General features: G+C 43.8%; 1 protein-coding gene across 3 annotated transcripts in view; it reads right to left on the bottom strand.

Moving 5' to 3' along the window:
- The window catches only part of LOC138528430 (mitochondrial ornithine transporter 1-like), a 148672-nt gene that overhangs the window by 48168 nt on the left and 87444 nt on the right, over nt 1-13060 (bottom strand). The gene's annotated exons all lie outside the window — the stretch shown is intronic.

Raw genomic sequence — 13060 nt, forward strand, 5'->3', positions numbered from 1 at the left:
GAGGGACAAGCCAGAAGCCACGGGCTAGCAAGGAAACCCGTGGCTGGGATAGACACACGTACAGGGTACATGGAAATATAGGTCAAGGAAACAGGTGTAAAGGTCAAGTTGAAGAAATTCATAATAATAATAACACTAGACCCAATGAAAATAAGAAGCCCAATATTTGCCCACTACCTTAATGTCCAAGTAGAGACCTATCCTTTAGACATTACATCTTGGGGAGAGAGGACTACTTAACACTTTCAAGAAAGGCCAGTAATGCGGAAGGAATGTCCAGTCACGCGTCTTCCGGTGGCTCTAATTTTATGTGAATCACAAAGTGAGTGAACACGTTGCCCATAGTCACACGTCCTGAGCAGAAAACGGGATCATGAGAAAAACGTGAAACTACAAAAAGAAAGGATTTTCTTGATTAGGCAATATATATTTTAAAAAGTAATTAGCCAGGACCTTCTTCCTCGATATGTTACATTAGGTTATTGTGCATTTGTATAGCGCCTTATATTCCATTGGTATGATCTCAAAGCACTGTAGGTTGAACACCCTCGGGGACCGTAGTCCAGGTCAGTGGAGAGAGTAGGGTAGTAAATAGTGCCCGTGTGCACTCAGTATGCATGCAGCAAGTGCGGATTACGTGGTGTGTAGCTGCATTCTAATGCTAGGTGTGGTGCAGTGGTTTTGTGAGGTCAGTAGAATGTATGCAGCAAGGCCGTGGACCTCGAAGTTTGCATTCTGGTGGTGGTGGAGCTTGTGTATGAGATTATGTATGCAGGTAGGCCGACTTTTTTGTGTGGGGTATAGCTGTGTTCTAAAGACTGTTGAGGTGTTCATGGAGGTGTAAAGGTGTGTGTGCAGCCAGGCCGAAATTTATCGAGGGGTATAGCTGCATTCTATTGTTTGTTGATGTAGAGAAGATAGTGAGCACATCGGCATGTGCGAGTGTCTGTGTGGATTGGTGGGAGAACCCTATTTCAGATTACCTTCCAGTGCCCACTGAGCTGACCGTATCTATTCTAGAGATTTTCAGTCTAGCATGAGGGAAACAATTTCCAAAGAATTTTCTTTCCCCTCATAGGTGCCTTAAGATTTTCCTCTTACCTACAGGGAACACAATGGGCTGAAGTGCATGGCTCCTTCTGCGTTTTAGTTCTGATAAAACAAAAAGGCAAGGATAACGGTGTCCATTAAGACTTCAGTTGAAATGAACCAGAGAGACAGAGCAAAAGTTAAGTCACTGGAATTTCGCCGATGCCCACCAGTGACGACGAGCGGGGCCCGGCACCAGAGGGCAAGACGGTAATGGGAGCTGTTCCAATGTAAGTATTTGTAAGCTGCAATGTGTCAAGGCCAATGGAGTACTCTGGTGCTTCCGCGGCCAGCAAAGATGACATCACCAATGGTATCAGAAGGGGATGCAAAAGAAAACACATACCCTTCTGGGCTCCAGCCTGGAGCCTAGAAGGTATGTGCTGCCTCCAGCATGTAGGACCTGTCCAAATGGAAGCGCTTCCAAGAGCATACTGTTACATAGGAGTACTTCTCAATACAAAGTAAATCTGCAAGTTATCAATCCACAGTTGCTAGGGAGTACAACAGAGAACAGGGCACCTGGCTGTGGCATAGGTCCCGTTCCCAATGCAGGAGAGAAAGGAGTTTCTCATTACAGGGACACAAGGTACCATTGGGACATACCATCTTCGGATAGGAGTCCCAGGAGTGGGTCTCATGACAGGTATAGCTCCCCAAAACACATCACTAAAGAGATAAGAGCAGACATGGATTAAGGCACTGTGTTCCATCTACGGTTGTGGTCTGACCTCAAATTCAGATTCTGGATTTAGAAAGCCAACACACGACTAGACACCCCGGATTACCAAAATCAAAGTGGGAATGACAGAGACTACCTACAGTGACCGTGTTTCCGCCTCTTAAGAAGAGGGAAACGAGGATACAGGTGTCTGACCAGGACGACGACCAAGACCCTGATGCGAAAGGGAGGTACATTTTAAAGAAAAAGGCATCAAGCCAAGGCACATGTGTGGGATAGTGTTCCCCCAATCATATGTTTGAAGAAGATTGTCTAAGTTGCCATGGTACACTGCCAGGTGGGAAAGTACCAACATTTCACACAGTCCAGACAGCTCGGACAGTGATCGGCAGAGCAGGGGCCAAACCAGAGAAGGCTATGTTACTGATGTTTTTGGCCATGGAACACTTGGTGCTGAGGAGAGGTGCAAGCCTTTCTGATAATGACAGTCTACAATGGCCAACCTAAGAGGCAAAGGGTCCATGGCTGCTGAGGACATGGCACCCCTGGACACTGTAGAGAGGAAAGTTGATACTGCCGTATAGAAGGTTTACGCCGGTTCCAACCACTCCTTGAAATCAGGGATGCACATCATTTACTTTGCTCAATCTACATTGAAGGGTTTACAATAAACATATATTCTGATGGATAAAGTAGTAGACTGCAGGGAGCTTCTGGGGTTGATGGAGAAACAGATCCAGTTTATGCCACATACAGCCATTAATTATTTTGCAGAAGCAATATTAACTGGCAGAGCGGAAAAGAGATCAGTCCCAGAAAAACTTTGCATAACATATGCCTTTCCTGAGAGACAAATTGTTTGGTCCTGATCTTGACAGCATGGTGTAGAAGTCATTGGAGGATCGCAAAACCCCTGCCAAGCAATAGCTAACCAAACCTAGGGTATTCAAGAAGGCAAGCTGACCCATAGGAGATGGGCATTGCAAGGAAAGGGAGGTGGCTCCTACTCTGGAAAAACCCAGAATACGGCTCCCTCATCTGGCTCTGGAAAGAAGTTGCATTCCTGACTGCAGTCCAGATCTCCTGGTGGGGAGGGAGACTGCAGTACTTCGGTCAAGAGTGGACAGATGCCATCCAGGAGGATTGGGTTTGCAGGATTGAAGACAAGGAATACCTATTGGAATTGGTAGCTATTCTGGAGCACAGCCTGTCAGAGGAGGCATTCTCCCAGCTATGCAACACGTTCAGGACTTCAGTGATGGACTTGTTCACCACCAGACAGAGCAAGGTGGTCAAGTGATACGGATCATGAACAGCAAACTCACATCAGGAATAGGTTACCTGTCTTTCATCCAGCCAGTTTTCCTTATTCTTATAGTTCTGCAGAAGTTTAAGGAGGAAATTGGGTCAGAGAGGATATAGGTGGCTTTACACTACAATATGGATGACTTGATTTCCGACACTCTTGAGCTTGTCCTTGATGGAGTTGTTTTTGAATCTTGTTCCCAGCCAAATGGATATCTTGATTGTTCCAAGCTGAATGGATGACCGGATTCTGGCTCTCAAAATGTTATGGAGTAATGTATAGTGCTGTTCTTTCTACTAATCTTTAGGTCTCTAAGTCGCTTCTTTCATTATTGGGTGTTCATTGCTTGGGATGTGGTTGAAATAATGTTATTGTTGATTCTTTTTGATACTCAAAGCTATCAATATTTTTTATTTGTGAATTTATGTTGGACTGTTTATATTGTGTACACTGTCATTTTGTATAATTATTGATTTTAGTGTATGATTCAATTTTTTCCTAAATACATTAAATGAATGGCTGTTTATTCGCACCTCCGGACCTCCGTCTTCTGCATAAAGTTGCCATTATTGTTCCCAAAGGTCTATGGTTTTGGCAACCCTACTCTTCAGCGATTATCGCTATTTTAGCCCTTGGCTGTGCGGGCGCTGCCTTTGGCACAATTAAGTGTTCTATTTTCATTCCTTATAAAAATAACGTTTCTGTACATCACATAATGGTGTTTTTACATAGTGAGGTACTCGCGGGATGGCCGATTCAGACACTCTGACCTTTACAGAGGCTCGGATATAGCTTATTAGTGGTCTTTCGCTTTTTGACAATCTTGAACTAACAGCCAGTGAAGATAATCTAGTGTCAAGTGAAGTTTATTGCGGTTCAAAAGAAAAGCAATTCTACACACAACTTCATGGACAGGTCCTAAAAGAATATTTAAAATCCAACATCATTCCTCAAGGCTTACAGGTAAAAAATATTCTGTACCTATTCCTAGACAATGCAGAATATAAAATCTCATTTAGTCAAGTCGCAGCTAAATGTGGTAGGGACCTACTAGTGCTCAGGATTACTACAGCCCAATGGGTAAACAAAAAAATCATGGAAGATCTAGAGAATCAGGAGCAGATTTTTTTTTTTTTTTTATAACACCCTTGTCATTGAAGCTAAAAATAAATTGGAAGCTGTGAATAAACCACTAGTCAAGTTTAAGACAGCAACCATTAATAAGAAAACTAAAACTCAAGAAAGACATTACCAATTAAGTGCCTGTACATGTCTTTCTGAGGATTTTACTTAATTGGAAGTTCAATTCAGGGAAATATTCAAACTTTCCAAAAAAGAAATGGGTCACTTTCTCTTCTTTCCACCAATTCCGGTTAAGAGTTAAACTATCAACCTGGCCCAAGCCATAATTCTCTGTGACAACCTGTTTTAGAAAGAGGCGGCCGGCGAGGTCGCAGATTGTTCCAACAAGGCCCAAATCATCAATATCTACAACTGCAAGAATTTCAAACCCGCAGATGAGCATATCATGGATAATCGTTCCATTACTTATTTTCAATCTTTCTACGTGTGATCTTAATATACAAGAATTGACTGTTTTGGAGCAAGGACTTCGTCCCCACACACTCTCCAAGCCCCATGAAATTAACAATTAGAATTAAACAGTTTTTCACAAAATATGCCTTAATGCACTTTTTTTTCGAATAAACACAAAGAGTGCCTTCAGGATACAACAGGATTATGAGTAAAATCTACCTTCACCCTGAATAATTCAAATGTTCCAGCTGAGGTAATTGCATACAAAAAACGTAACTTGATCGATTTAGAAAAAAATTAACAAAACCAAATGTAGAGCTTTTTGGCCCAATCTCAAACTCACTGAATTCCAAGAGATTGAATCCCTGTCCATAGATTCCATCATTGTAATTAAAGCTGCCAATAAAGGCGGGGGATTGTAGTCTTGGATGCAGAAAAATATGATCAAGAAGTTTATAGGATTATTATCTATACCGGCTAATTATATCAAACAACGGGGCAATCACGCTGATATTAAATGCAAACTCTTGGAATTGTTATATAAGGGTTTGGAATAAGGCATACTATCACATAAAGAACATTAATACATACACTGTTTTTTAGATTCTTCCTAAACAACACACAAATGGCACAGGTCCTCCTGGTCGTACGATTGTATCCAATTATGGCTCCATTCTAGAACCATTATCCAAATATGTGAATTTATTTTTTATAAAACCACTAGTGTCAGCCATTTACAAAGTACACTAGAGATGTTATTAATTTAACAGAGGGTCTTCCTTTTGATTCCTATAATACTCTACTTGTCCCCCTGGACTTTGAGGCCCTCTACACAAACGTTCCTCAGGACAAAGCTATCATCATACTGTGTCAGGCTCTGAATAAAACATCACACGCCCCACAATGTACCAACTGATCTTTTGGTTGCATGTGAAGCGCTAGTATTTCAAAACAGCTTCTTTATGTTAAAAAATGACTATTTCCTACAGTGTAAAGAACGGTCATGGGTTGTACTTTTGCCAAATTTGGCCATTTTGTACATGGCAGCGTTTGAGGAACAATATATTTTGGGCAGTAATAATCCATTTAATAGATCAATTTAACTTTTTAAAAAGGTATACTGGCGAGAACTCATCATCTGCAATTGAACAGAGCATAGACTTAATTCTTTTTTTGTGCATGTTCAAAAAGAACTTTACAAAAGAGAAAAAGCTGAAAAGCTGAATTCTGAAGTAGCTAACCAGGGTGGGACCCTGAGTCTGTTATCATTTTCATCGTGTGTTCCAAAATCTTTACAGTTGCCAAGATCCAGTTATTTTGGTCTCCGACGATCAATCTGTTCCACCATTTTTCTTCGACCCACCCTCGATCGTCCACTGTTAAGTGTTTAAGGTAGACCAATCTGAGATTCAAGTTTTTCGGGCATTGCAGAAGCAGGTGTCGGATGGATTCGGTTTTATTCTCACACAAGCGACAAACGCTAGAGTCGGAAAGGCCTCTAATCGTGCAAATTTCGTTTGTGTCCAGCAGATTCATCCTTATCCTTAGGAGAGAATTTCGTGCCCCCCTACTGGGGAATTTTTGTAGGTACCTCATTGGCTCGTTGAGCTTGCAGTACAATGGGGGCAAATGATGGAGTAATTTGTTGTTGGAAGCAGTCTCTTGTGTTTGAATCCAATGACGCTCTTTCCATTTTTTAAACACTCTAGTTGGATTTGCACCGAGGTCGGCTTCCGAGCAAGCAACTGACTGGAGTAGGGCCGTGTTTGCTTCTTTCCATGCTGCTAGCATTTTCACCTTTCCCCGATTGGAACTCCTTGTTTAGCAGGCCGTAAATTTCCTCACTCTCGTCCATGATGCATTTTCGGTATAGCCTGAGAGCGTTGATGTTTACTGTGGTCTTTAACGACACAAGACTGAGTTCTCTCTGAATTGCAGCTATGGATGTAGATTTTGGAAGGGAAAAAACCCCTTTCCAAAACAGACTTTCTAGTTTTGGCCAGATTTTGTTAGGAATCAGAGGCAATAGAAGGGACAACTTTTTTCCTGTAGAATTCTATCACTGGGATGCATGAGAATTTTCCAAATTTTATGTCGATCGCCTTTCCTTGTGATGTCAGCTTCTTTATTTTGTTTTGGAGGTTTGCCTGAATGGAGGTCTTGTGTTTCCAGCTATCCATCAAAACGCCTAGATATTTTTATTCTGTGACTTTTTCGATCTCATTTTCCTCCAGACACCATTTGAATTTGTCTGCACTTTTTTTCTGGCCGGCCTCCAGGATCATGATTTTAGTTTTCTCTTTATTTATTTTTAGATTGTTTTCAGACGTGTAGCGCAGAAGATTTGATAACTGTCTCTGGAGGCCGATCTGGGTCTGGTCAAATAAGATAAGGTCATCTGCATACAGTAGGTGGCTAATTTTTGCAATGGCCATTGACGGAGGAAAGGTCCTGGACAGATCTTCTGAGTCACCATAGTCGCCTATGTAGGCTAGGAACAACGCTGGGGCATCCTTGTTTCACCCCTCGACCTGTCTGAATTTCACCTGACAGGTTGCCCATTTGGGACAGGCGGACCCTGAGGGTGGTTTCTGAGTGAAGAGCCTTGATTGGTTGCAGAATCTCCTGGGGACAGCACCACCCTTCTAGTTTTTTCCAAAAGCGGTGTCTATCGACTAGGTCGAAGGCCTGAGAGAGGTCTATAAAAGCCACAAAGATCCTCGGTTTGCCCTCCAGGACCTTACTTTTCAGGGTACTGATGGTTAGTATATTTGCCACCGTGCCCACGTTTCTTTTAAAGCCTGTTTGAAACCTGTCGTTGCAAGGCGCCGATTTTGACCAGGAATGGAATCTTTTCAAGAGCAAGCTCCGAAAGACTTTCCCGATGCAGTCCAAGAGAGCTATAGGGCGGTATTTTAGTGGATCTGTAATATCGCCTTTCTTGTAAATTGGGACAATGATGGCTTTCGTCCACGAAGGTGGGAGGGATTTCTGGGCGGCGCATTGCGAAAAGATGGACGCGATAAGCGAGGCCCATTCCTCTGCTTTTTTTTCAAATCAGTGTTTGAAATTCCATCCGGGCCCGCCGCTCTGGAGTTCTTCAGGTTTTTGATGTGATCTCCGATTTCTGCCTGGTCGTCCAGTTTCAGCCAGTTTTCACGGATCGATTTCTTTTCAGGTGGGTCCGTGGAGTGCAGAGCTTGGAAGAATGAAGAAAAGTGAGTGATCCATTTTTGTTCCGCAATGGCGTTGATGGTCGTGGTGTTATATGAAGGTGCCAATGTTTTTAGCAAGGACCAGAATTCTCTCACTTTGTTTCCACCGATGGCCTTTAAGCATTGATTCTGCATCCTGCTGGTATAGTTGATGGCGGTGATGTTTCGCCCAGTTTTTGTACGTTTTTGTTGCCGTCTTTAGTATTTCTTTGTTTTGAGGAAGGTTCCCAAGCCACCTTTTCAACCTGCGTAATTCACGTCTTTTTGCAACCAGGGTGGCGTCAAAAGAATGTCTGGGTGGAATGAAGGTTGAGGCCGACGATTTAGGTTTTGCCCTGTATTGGACTAGTAAAGGTACATAGTCCAAAAAATCTTTTCCATCGGTATTCACCCCTAGCGCATATTTTGCTGACAGGTTTGAGACTGCTTGTCCTGTCAAGTTCAAGCGATTTCCCCGGGAATTTGGTTCAACCCCCGAGACGAACAGAGCCGGTGGTTTGAAATGGTTTTGCAAAGTCATGATAAGCTGGTTGTGGTCACTAGCTTTTGTTTTGCGAACATCGAAGTCTTTCACCTTTGCCAGAAGATATCGTGAGGTAAAGATGTAGTCGATGGTGGCGTGGAGGGAGCCTTGATCCCAGGTAGGAAGACGATGAGCGTTTGGGAAAGCTGAATCCAGATTCTCCATTTTTCTTGACTACATTAGAGCGGACCACAGGCTCCCTCTTTTGGCGGCAGGGGTCATAGATGAAGTTCTACCCAGTTTTGTAGGCCTATCAGAGCATTGAGCGTTCAGGTCTACTAGGTTTTCCATCGTGGCTAGGTAGGTGTGTTGATTTATGGCTGCTGGATTCCAGTAAGTGTTGATGATTGCGGTTTGCGAGATTCTGCAATTTGATTGTTCCTCCCAGTCTAGTATTACTGCCAGGATTGAGAGGTTAGATAGAAGAGTGGCCTTGATCTTCAGGCCAATCCCCTGCCGGCAGGCAATGAGAAGTCCCAATGTCGTGCGGCCCACACGCTCTTTGTTGGCAGGGGCCAAGATGGCGTCATAGCCGTCCATTGCTGGTGTTTTCCGAAGCCATGTCTCTTGTAAGCAGATGATAACGAATGAAGCCAAATTTGCGTCTCCCAGCATTGCTGGTGAAGGTGACCAGAACATAGACTTAATGAATTTGTGGTATGGATTAACACACTTGACATTAAGGTATACTTTACCAGCGCATATGATTCTTTAACTATTCCATTTTTAGATCTGAGGATTTTTTACTCTGACGGTTGTTCACAGACAAATCTATTTCGTATGGCTACAAATGCAACACTACATTGCATGTCATTAACCAACATTCAAAGCTGCTCCTATGCAATCTCACGTATGGGATGTTTTTTCGAATTTGTAGGAATTGCACTAGCATTTCTAAATTTGATTCTCAACCAGACATATCCAACAGAGGTGTCGGTCTTGAGGCTACCCCAAGAAATGGATATGGCACTGACGAAAAAGAGCTAGCTACACTAATCGGGAAGCCCTTTGATCTACTGTGGACACCCATAAGAAGTCTGACCAATTGGTTTGTGTTGCCTCTTTTTGCCAATTTAGTGAAGCTATTCAGCGGTCCATTCTAAGAAACTGGCGAGTGTTACATACATTTTACTGTTCATTCACGAAATCTCTATTCGCATTACAAAAAGACTTGTGAACTAGTGAAAGCTTCTACGATGACTGGAACGCAAGAGAGCCTGCTTGACATCTTCAACACTCTTGTGATAGGTAACTTTCCATCTACCAGTTGTGTAGCATGTGAATTCTCAAAAGAAAAGTGACTGCCTTTGAAGGTGAATGGAAAACGTGGAAGCTGCACTCTTACTACTTGTAAAAGCAGCAATGTAATCTATGCCATTGGTTGCCCTTGCAACAAGATGTACATAGGCAAAACAATATGGGCCGTACATCTAAGAATTAATGAGCATCGCTCAGAAATACACAACAAAACTATCACTGTGCCTCTGGTTGCTGATTTTGTAGAGCTTGAGCATAAAGCAGATGATTTGGTATTGTTTTACGTTGGAAAAGTATATGCTGCAAATAATGAATTACATACCAGTAAACTTTCTTATAAGGAGCAACTGTGGATTTTTTATTTGAAAACCATTGAACATGGCCTTAATACATTAGATGCTTGGCAATTCTGTGCCTAGCTAAAAACGTTAATTCTGTGTTTACTATTCTAAGATGTCTGCCACGGTTATCTGTATCGGGTCATTTCTTTTAGGCCTTCCTTTGTTGCCATTCAATGCCTCACTTTCATGTATAAGTAAAGAACAATTTCTCTAGTTGGGCTTGCAATTCAGGCCACTGTCTGGACTCCCCTTAACTGCTTTACTTATGATAGCTGTCTGCTACCCTACCGCAATTCATTGTTGGCAGGGGTTTGGGAGAGTCCCGAGCCGTGTGCCAGTGAAATTCTACTCCCCTCTGCTACAGTTTTAGCGCTTGATGGAATCATTGTGCATAGTTTAAAGGCGTTGGCCTCAGGTATTCGCTTTTGTTATATATCGCCTTGCCCGATCTAGTGTGCACAAGGGCTGTATTCTACGATACCTTTTTTTGTATCATCTTTTTTCTGGTGGGTGGTCGGTTAGGTGAAGGATTCATGATGTGCATCCTGCCACATTCATGGTTTATATAAGGTATGTTCATTTGTCCTCATACATTGCATTGCCATATGCACCATTTCGCTCATGTGCCTTTCATTCAGTTATTTTACTATTTCTATTTAGTTTCCACGCATTGGTTTTGGAAAAGACATTTTTGCGAGTACCCTTTGTGTTTATTCACAGCACCTGGGGAACACTATATTAATTATATGTTCCCTGGTTTTCTTCATTTGCCACCATTTGTTTTTTGGGCGCTGTCTACTATGAGTAGTTTAAGAAATTATTTTCATACAATTAGAATGTGTTTATGTATAATTTTTCAGCAATATGGTTGTTTACATACATGGGATTTCTGTTTTTCTTTTTTTATTCAGTAGTTATTTCCCTAATAAAGACGTGCTAAAATAATGTGCATTTCATGTCGAAACCAGTCAGTAAGTTCGATTGGCTTGAAGATGGATATATGTAACAAATGGTAATGAAGATTACCCAAGCTTAGAGCACTGGGAGTATTAAAGACAGAGGTGAGCATTGTGCTTAAACTTCATTACTCTTACTCTCCAGCAGTTGCAACAGTTCTTAAACATTTGTTTAACAACTTTGTCCTGCCCCTGTTCTGTAGTCCAGCAACCACTACCTTCTATCTGCACCCCTTATGTCAAGTCCTGTACAGGTGCATTCCTCTTTTGAACTGCTCTGAACTGTCCCAACCAAAGAAATGGTCTCTGATGCAACTGAGACCGCGGGCAACCGAAACACTCTTGGCATTCTACATCCATGAACCAAAACCGAATTTGGACTCTGCCTCGAACTGTGAGAATGTACTCTCGTTCGGAGGGCTGGCTCCATCAATAATTCTTCTGTTCTGCTCCTGCGAGATGAGAAAATCTCATGTTAAGGAGGGTATACGCAGCAACTCAGCTCACCACAGATACATCACATTAGAGCACAATTGCAATCGCTGCATATGAAGGGCGGGACTAATGCTTGCCTCTGTCTCTGTAATAGAGTCAAGACTCCCAGTGCTGTAAGCTTGGGCAATCTTCATTCTATGTCAAGATCAGAGGCAAGCATTATGATTGTTCGAGGCTATGAATGACCATTGTTGTTAAACGCCTGGGATTACAAAATGGCGGCTGGCAGAGGACGTGTCAGGGCGCCTCTCCCCGCCGGGGCCGCATCAACTAGCACAACAAACTAGCATTTTGGGCGAGTCTGAGCCCAATAACCACGAACGACAGCAGTTCACACACATCAAAGGACGGACGAAGCAAGCAATCGAGAATTCGCACTCCGGAGACACAGAGTGGAATGCCGGGAGCCCCGCTGCGTAACCAGGCGAGCCTGCACTATGCCAGAGTGCCAAAGACAAGACCTAAGGAAAGGAAGCAAATTCAATACCCAAACCTCAATGGCAAGCACCCCGAGGGCCCCAGCAGGGATGGAAGATACTAAAAATAGAGAAGCCCACCAAATCAGCACAGAGAAAATTTTCCGCCTAACAGGCAGAAAAACTGTGCTCGGGCCTGTAATAAGAACAGAGCAGCGCAGCCGGAGTGCGCCGATATCTGGCACTGCAGGGCCGCAGGGATCACAAAACGCTTGCCCGCCCAGGTCCATAAAACCCGCACAGGGGGCGTTGACCACGGAACGAAGCCTGGGGCACAAACTCCAGAGACGACGGCTTTAGCTGTCAACAGGCCATCGCACACACAGCTCCCGGGTTCCCCAAAACGACACGGTCCTCTCACATAACGGCCACCAGCAACACACTACGTGGAACAGCAGACGGGATAATACTTCACCTAAAGGAAGTAGTGGTAGATTGCGAATCGAGGGCACCGTCCCCCACTAACAGCCCATCTACGAGCATTTCTTGGTACAGAGACAGAAAGAATATCAAGACAGCGGATGAAGGATCCCCTGAGCCAGCCCACGTGTATAACGCACACGGCAACCTCTGCAAAGCCATAACAGCACGGGAGACAGCAGCAACCTGAGGAGCCAGATAAGACCCCCGCCCAAGGATCAGGACGACCAGGCATAGGCTCAGCACAGTGAGTACAACGCAGCCTGCAGCGAGACCCCTGCAACCAAACTCCATAGGGACTGTGCCCCAACTGCACGTCCAGGATAATTAGAAGGCCGTACACCCCCGTAACTCAAAGGCCAATTAGACACAAAGGGGAACCAAAGCCAGCACAGCACACATCATGCTGCGCCCCACGAGAAGGGCAAGGTCCCAAGCGAGTAACCACGCCGTGGAGACACACTTAAAAGACTTACACCTGACGCCATAAGGGCAACACCCCAATCAGAATGCAGCAATCCTGAGGGACCAGCGGGGAACGAAAGCCAGGACCTAGTCAGGATACAAGGCCACAAGTCAAGAGGAACAGATGAACGCACGGGCGAGGGCAGCACGTCACGTGAAGATAACCCAAACACAGGCCCCAAGAAACGCACGAGACAATAACGTAAGGAGTACAATATGGGTCGAGGCACACGGAACACCAAAGGGATAAAAAGGAAGGCAAGAACCAGAAGGGCGCAGACGGAAGGGTGACTACAGAT

Source organism: Ambystoma mexicanum, chromosome 7q (assembly GCF_040938575.1).
Source record: "Ambystoma mexicanum isolate Mex_15411 chromosome 7q, UKY_AmexF1_1, whole genome shotgun sequence".
In the NCBI taxonomy this organism is placed as follows: Eukaryota; Metazoa; Chordata; class Amphibia; order Caudata; family Ambystomatidae; genus Ambystoma; species Ambystoma mexicanum.